Genomic DNA, 8,057 nt, shown 5'->3' with positions numbered 1-8,057 from the left:
TCGAGGGAAAACATTTATGCCATATATGTCAATGGCCTATCAGTACCCAAATAAGTCGTAAGAGGAAGTCATAAATAGAAAATGTCAATTACATTAGCCAAATGTCCCAAAATAAACCAAACTTTACTAAGTATATAAGTAGTGGAAAATGTAGAAGATGTCATTTATGGCTTGGGGCATGAAGTGGGAACTGGGCTTGCAAGAATGCCATCAGCTCATCATGCTAGTCTCATATAACCTGCACACCCACTTTGAATTCCTCTTGGAAACCATCAATGTGTTGCTCCAAAGATGTCAAACGTTGATAATTGGTTAACGCCATCTCCTCTAAGTGCATACCAATGAAGCTATTCTGGGCATTAAGGTTATTCGACGTCTCAACCTTATTCCTAGAAATTTGTGAAGGATGATCTGCAACCACCTTAGCTCCTGCCCCATCGTTTGATGGTATTGTTGTCGCATTCTCATTTTCAACACCTCTTCCCTCTACATTCCCATTTTCATTTTCCTTCTCAGATGACTTGTCATCTGAAGACACATCCACCTCTGAAGGGGGCATAGAAGACTTCCTTCCCCACGAACCATCTTTTTTGGGCACAAAATGCATGTGACAAAGTGAAGCTCGATCATATGTATCAAAGGATTTTAGTTTCTTACCATCTATCTCATTCCACAAATTCACATTGAAGTATTTCGCAATCTTTGTGATGAACATGTCATATGGGAGCACTGAATCTTCGCTTAATGAACAAGCTTTCATATGACAGAAAATTATGTAACCCATATTAATCTTTTTTTCAGTCAGAATGTTATCAACCAAAAACGCATCCAAGAAAGATGCATCGTCTCGATGTTCTCCTTTAGGGATAAAAATGTAAGAGATCATGTGCTATAGGATGCGACTCAACACAGTCAATGAATGAGATGTTGGTTTACCAGCTTTCTGATAACCACAAAGCCTCTGTAGAGCTTCTCAGGTTTGAAACCATCCACCCTTGACCACTTCTTTGATCCATATAAACAAGCCCCTTCATTTGGAATGTCTAAAATCTGACAAAGCTCAACTACATCAAAATTTATTTCTTCACCATTAACGGTTGTACTAATGGGTCCTTCCTCTTCAAAACTCATATTGCAGTAGAAGCATTTCACAACCCTAGGATAAAGAAACTCTTTCCACTACTGCAAAAATAATTTTTGGTGTCACTATTTATGGCATCATTTTTAAAATACTGACACCATAGGGTTTATAATTAATAAAAGTGACACATCATATAAAAAATCTTCAATTGAAGTAGTTAGATGATGTTAGTTTTATATTTATAGTGTCATTTTTCAGGAAGTGACATCATATAAAATAAATTTTTTTAAGTATTACAACTTAATGAGCCTACTTGAGCCCACTTTTAGAATTAATAATGAGGGACAACATATAAAGAGCCCATTGTTTCCACATGCCACCCACAATCCAAAAAATCTCAGTATATAAACCCTATATATAAAACCATAATCTTCTTCTACCTTTTCTCTCACCCATAGTCAACACGCTCGCAACCGACATTCTTCACTTTGTGGACTCCCGAGTAACCCATAATCTCTTAGATCTATCATATTTTTTCTTTTATTAATGTCATTATATTGATTGTTTTAACATCTTTGTATTATGGTTTTTGTGAACTGTGTTTTCTTGAGTTGTAGGGAAGAAAAACTTAGGTTTAAACTTCTAGCATAGAAGGAAAAAACTTGTAGATTAATTGATTTTTTAATATGAACCAAACAAATGCCGACTCCTTAAAAACAAGTGAAAAATAAGAAAAAATGAATGATTTTTAATATGCATTTGTGTGAGAATGATAGGTACAAAATTTTGTTGAGATATATTACCACATAATCTTCATCCTTCCCAAAAACGAGAGAGAGAAACTTGTAGATTAATTGATTTTTTAATCTAACCCAAACACATGGCTGATTCCTTAAAAACAAGTGAAAAACAAGAAAAAATGAATGATTTTTAATATGTATTTGTATGAGAATGATAGGTACAGAATTTTGTTGAGATATACTGCCATATAATCTTCATCCCTTCCCAAAAACACGAGAGAGAGAAAAAAAAAGGAATGATTTTTTTGTTTGTATCTAAGTGGGAATGAGAGATATAGAATTTCGTTGAGAATATCCAATCCCAAAAGGACCAATTCGAGAAGAAAATATCCAAGGTGTCATCACTTGCGCAGTAGTGAAACAAATGTGACACCTTCTTCTTCCCTTTTCGTCCCCCATACTCAAAAAATTCAAACTCACCCAACCCATAATCGATATATTTGAATATGCAAAGAGAACAACAACAAGACAAACAACAACACTCAACGATTGGAGCTGAGACTAGAGCCGCCAAAGTCGCCTCATCCTTTCCAAAATCCATCGCTTTCCCAAATGCATTGTCGAAAATTGGAGGATCTTTGGAACCACATTCCACAGAATCAACCCCTGATGTTGTCGCACAGAATTCCTTCAAATCATCCACCGTCAGCGCCACCTTCTCTGAAGCAACACCACTATTGTCAACCTGGTATTCACAAAAATCAATTATTCAGGACACAAAAAAATCAATCAAAATTAACCTCACATCCCTCAAAAGAACCCAAAAAAAATAAAATAAAATAAAATAAAATAAAAACAGAGGTTTTGATTAAGGCGTTTTGAGACCTTTTGATGCTTGGGCGAGGGAGGCTTGTCCTCTGAAGGTGAAAATTGCGTATTAGTGTTGTTGGAGAGAGATCCACTCCGTCGCGTGGACACCATGTCTCCGGTTTAGGTTCTTTCATTTCTCATTTCTCCGTTTGAGACTAGCAAGAGAAATGGAGAGAAAAAAGATGAGATATATGCAATTATTAAAGTTAAAAGAAAAATATTAAAAAATAAAATGATGGAAAGGATAATAATTATGATAATGGTGAACATAGTAAATGATAACAATAATTGTGGTCGGTGAATGATAAAAATAGTTGCTAAAAAATTTGTTTAGATACTATGTTATTTTTATAATAAATTTATGGCATTTTAAGGTTTTTTTTTAGAACGTATTCCTTTATATTTTAAAAATTCAAAGGATACTATTTGTTTTCATTACTTATAACTTTTAGTACTTAAAAATTAAATTTTTAGTACTTAATTTTTATATTTGTAAGTTATATGAATGACTTGAAGCATGTAATATATATAAATACACATGTTCATACTTGAAATATTGCATTTTTTTGGATTATTAGTTTAATTTAATGGAGATGAATATTTAGTTGAAAAGTTACAATGTATTATTGAAAATATGACTTGATAGTTGATTATGGATATGTGTCATTTTTAGTTATAAAAAAAAAAAAATTAAATCTGTAACATTTTATATTGATAATATATTATTCTTGTAACAGGTTCAAATAGTAAGCAGGGCATTATCAGAGAAGTTATTGAAAGTGTAAGTGTACGTTTATTTATTGCATGCTCTTATATAGTATCAATTGTAAGGAAGATAAAATTACCTTGTAAAGGTAATTAAATCTTTATATATTTTAAATTTTTTTTCCATATATTATGATTTTGAAGCTTGTTTGATTAAACATATTAGTTATTTGACAAACTTTTCACAAATGTTTTGTATATTTATGTGTTTTATTTTGTTCCAAAGTTTTATTGCCTAATACTTATGTATATTTTTTCACAAACTTTTTACAACTATTTTGTGTACTAATGCATATTTAGTTTTGTTCTTGCCTATATAAGCTACATTTAGTTATTTAAATATATCCAATATTATGTTGAAGAAAGATGTACTTACTTAACTTTTTTTTGTTCTTAATATTAACAAGTTTTGTAGTTCTCTTGTCCCAGATATATATTCCATTATTTTAATTGAAATGGCAAATCGAGATTGGATGTCAAAAGATAGAAGGTCAGTTGAGTATGATGGAGTTGAAAACTTTATCAATTTTGCATTAGCATATTCAACAAACCATACCTCTATAAAAGACCCATGCTTACGTTGTGGAAATCTGTTATGTCAAACTCCTCAAGTCATTAGATAGCATTTGTTCTTTAATGGAATAGATCTCAGTTATCGAGTATGGTATTAGCATGGAGAAAATGGTTCTAGTGGAGGATTTTCAAATGCCTCACAACAACGTTATGACAAATGCAAGTATAATGATGTTGCTAACACAATAGATATGGTTAATGCTGCGCAAGTTGATTGTATGAATGATCTCCAAGTGTTTGGAAGGTTACTTGAAGATGCAGAAAAACCTTTATATCCTGGATGCATGAAATACACAAAGTTGTCAACATTGGTAAAACTTTACCACTTAAAAACATGTTATGGTTGGTTTGATAAAGGATTCTTAGAATTGCTTTGGTTGCTTGGAGATATGTTGCCATTGAATAATGTCCATGTATGAAACTAAAAAGACTTTCAGTGCACTTGGGATGGAATATAAAAAAATTCATGCATGTTCTAATGATTGTATTTTGTATAGAAACCAGTATAAGGATGCAATTACATGCCTAACTTGTGGAAAGTCAAAGTGAAAGATAAACAATGAGGGGGTTGGAGGGGGGGGGGGGGGGGGGGGGGGAAGATTAAGAAGGGGATTCCTGCAAAGGTTTTGGTATTTCCCACCAATCCCTATGTAGACCCTCCATTTTGTCCTCTTAGCAGATGTGACACTAGGTGTCTTCCCATACTTCTCTCTTGACTTGTTGTCATCCCTTGGTGGCCCGTTGACACTTATATAGTTTTATTTTGTAAGCCGCCTTTAAGGACCCTCTGTTGAAGGACTCATTCGAACCCACATTGTGACCTTAAACACCCTTTGTCCTTAGGTTAGATCCCACTTAGGTTCACCTAGACCCACTCTGGTTCACATAGGTCCATTTAGGCTCACTTATATACGCTTGACCCACTTGGGCCTACTTAGTTTTGCCTGGCCTGCCTAGATCACCTTTTAGGCATGTCTTGCATGGCTTCTATGACTTGTTTTCGTACAGTTGCATCATTTTTATTTTTTATTACTTTTTATTTTATTTTTATTTATTTATTTATTATTTTGGTAATTTATTTATTTTTAAATGTTTCAATATAATTTTTTTAATGAATAAATTTTTGGTAAACTATTATTATTATTATTATTATTATTATTATTATTATTATGGTGAATTAAGGTGACAATATAATATACATAAAGGTATGTATGTAAATAGAATTTATTGGTTATTATTATTATTATTATTTTATTTTTTTCTTTTTCTTTTTCAAAATAAAAGTCGATGGGGATTTAATGGGTCTTCTTTTGTACAATGTTTTTCCGATTGTAGCCACATTGTAGAAAAGGGTCTTTAGTTTTTTTTTTTCGTGCATTAGATTTACTTTGTATCATCTATTTCTTGTGGGTGACACCCTTTGACATGGGGAAGCGTTTTGAAAAAGGAGGGGACAAGGCGCTTTGAGAAGAAAAAAACTTGGGAACCGGTGGACTGCACGAGAAAGAAGACTGTTTTTTTGAACAAAACTAGTGGTAAAAATGATGTTTTGAAAATGGGGGAGGCCAAGTTTCTAAGGGGTTTCTCTATGTAGGGAAGAGATGGAGACTATTTCAGGGTGAGGAGTTTGGAGAGAAGAGAAGAAGAAATCAACAAAGTGGAGAGGTTTGGAACAGAGGGAAGGTTTTCAGAAAAAAAGAAAAAAAGAAGTAAAAAAAAACAGAAAGCTGAGAGGAGGATTCCAGGAGGAGAAGGGGTAGCTGGGAACCGATATTCCACACAACCGAGAGGAGAAGGGGTAGCTGGAAACCGATATTCCACACAATCGAAGAGGGGTTTTCGAGGTATGGAATTTTTTTTTTTTGTTTCTGTTGTTCAATTTGCTTGCCATGTCACCCTTCTTTCTCTTTTATGATTTCTGGATATTTTAACTTGCTTGGGAATAGATGGTAAAGACCACTTGTTGCCCATTAGAATCTGGTTCTAATATTTTATTTGCCATTGTTATATGTTCATCTCTGTTTTTTTTTTTTTTTCAATTTTGCTTAGAAAATAATGCAAATATGTAGATTTTTTTTAGTTGTGTGATATTTTCTGATTTGAACCTCTGCTTGGCCTTGAATCTACTTGTTTTCCTCTCACCAATCTGAGCCCGTTGATTATGACATGAAACGTTGGCTATGGTTGGTTCATTCTGTTCCTTTCATTTGTACTCTATTTTCTTGTTGTTTGTCCCCTGTTTCCAATGTCTTGCTATGGGGAGCTGGGTGTTGCAAATATGGAGCATTAAGAAGTTTCGAGTGATCATGGGACGAAGACGTTTATGGAACATGGGTTTGGGAAGCATTTGTGGCAGTTTGATGCATTGAAACCTCCATAGGATTATTGTGTTTGATCATTTTCTTGGCCAAATCTGATGGAATTAAGACCATCATTTTGATCACAAATGATGGTGGAGGCAAACACTATTTAAATTCTGAAGGCTCAATCTCAGTCCACTACTTCGGGGATCTTTGCAACTAAAGTGGAACAACTCACCTATTTTCCAAAAATGCTTGATGGTTGTGGGTGTCTTCGTCACTTAGCAAAGATGGGAATTTCTCGTGATTCCATGCATAAGAGGCGCGCCACTAGTGGTAAGAAGAAGGCTTGGAGGAAGAAGCGCAAGTATGAACTTGGTCGCCAGCCAACAAAAACTAAGTTCTCGAGCAACAAAACAGTAAGGAAAGTACGTGTTAGAGGAGGCAATGTGAAGTGGAGGGCCCTTAGATTGGACACCGGGAATTACTCATGGGGTAACGAGGCTGTCATTCGTAAAACTCACATTCTTGATGTCGTTTACAATACTTCAAACAATGAACTTGTTAGAACGCAAACCCTAGTGAAGAGTGCAATTGTTCAGGTGGATGCAACCTCATTTAAGTAGTGGTACCTCTAGCATTATGGTGTAGATATTGGTAGGAAGAAGAAGACAACAACTAAGAAGGAAACTACTGAGAAGTAAACTTGATCCCCATATTGAGGAGTAGTTCAGTTCTGGTAAGTTATTGGCCTGCATTTTCTCTCGTCTCGGTCAATGTGGCGGAGCCGATGGATACATTTTGGAAGACAAAGAGTTGGAGTTCTACACGATGAAGATTCAGAGAAAGAAAGACAAGAGTGCTTAATGCCTGAAGTACCGAGGTGATGGGGTGCCCAAAGTTGCAAGTGTAGATGTAGCCACCTTCCCTCCCACCTTTACATTACCATGCACAACCACCCAAAACCTTTGTAAGCCCTCCACCAAAACCCTATTCCATCAAACTGGAATCTTAGGCCAAACCACCCCCATCTGAAACACCATGACAAGCTCACCACCTCCCCACCTATCACGCCCACTAGTAGCCGTTGGTTCCACCATCAAACCCACTTCTCTCACTACCCATGGCTCCACTCAACACCTAACCCTATAAATCCATTTCTCTCACTACTTTTTCCATTCATCCCACCTCCAAACCCATTTTTTTCTCATTGCTTTTTCCACTCAAAATTCTTTCCATTCCCTCTCACACGTATATAACCCGCACACACTAGTACCCATAACCTTGGTGCCTTCTTCTGCACTTCCATTATTCATAGCCATGTGTTGTGTGAGCATGCACACAATTACTATGTTCAGATGCTAACCCAAGGTATTGAACCCAATGCCTTCACCTTTTTCTCTGTCTTGAAATTATGCCTGAATAGCCTAGAAAAGCGTTGCATCCCCAAGCTTTTTAATCTTCTTTTTTTTTGTCAAGGAAGAGACACATTCTGATGGTGAGCTTGATGTGGCACGGGTATTGTTTGATGGAATGGAGAAGAGGGATGGCATGTGTTGAAATGTGATGATTGATGGTTATGTTCAAAAACGGGATGTCACATGAGGCATTGGTGTTGTTCAAACAGATGTTGAAGACAAAAATAAAGCCTAATGAAGCAACGATGTTGTTTATGCTATTTGGATGTGAGTAGCTTAGGACACTAGGAGTTGGTTAATGGGTTCATTC

At 35.4% G+C, this 8,057-nt stretch overlaps 1 pseudogene; it reads left to right on the top strand.

The window, feature by feature from the left end:
* The first annotated feature begins 6,610 nt into the window (after nt 1-6,610).
* Nucleotides 6,611-7,196, top strand: LOC117906896 (annotated as a pseudogene).
* Nucleotides 7,197-8,057: the final 861 nt, after the last annotated feature.

Source organism: Vitis riparia, chromosome 2, assembly GCF_004353265.1.
Source record: "Vitis riparia cultivar Riparia Gloire de Montpellier isolate 1030 chromosome 2, EGFV_Vit.rip_1.0, whole genome shotgun sequence".
NCBI lineage: Eukaryota > Viridiplantae > Streptophyta > Magnoliopsida > Vitales > Vitaceae > Vitis > Vitis riparia.
This window is presented reverse-complemented; position numbering and strand designations above follow the sequence as displayed.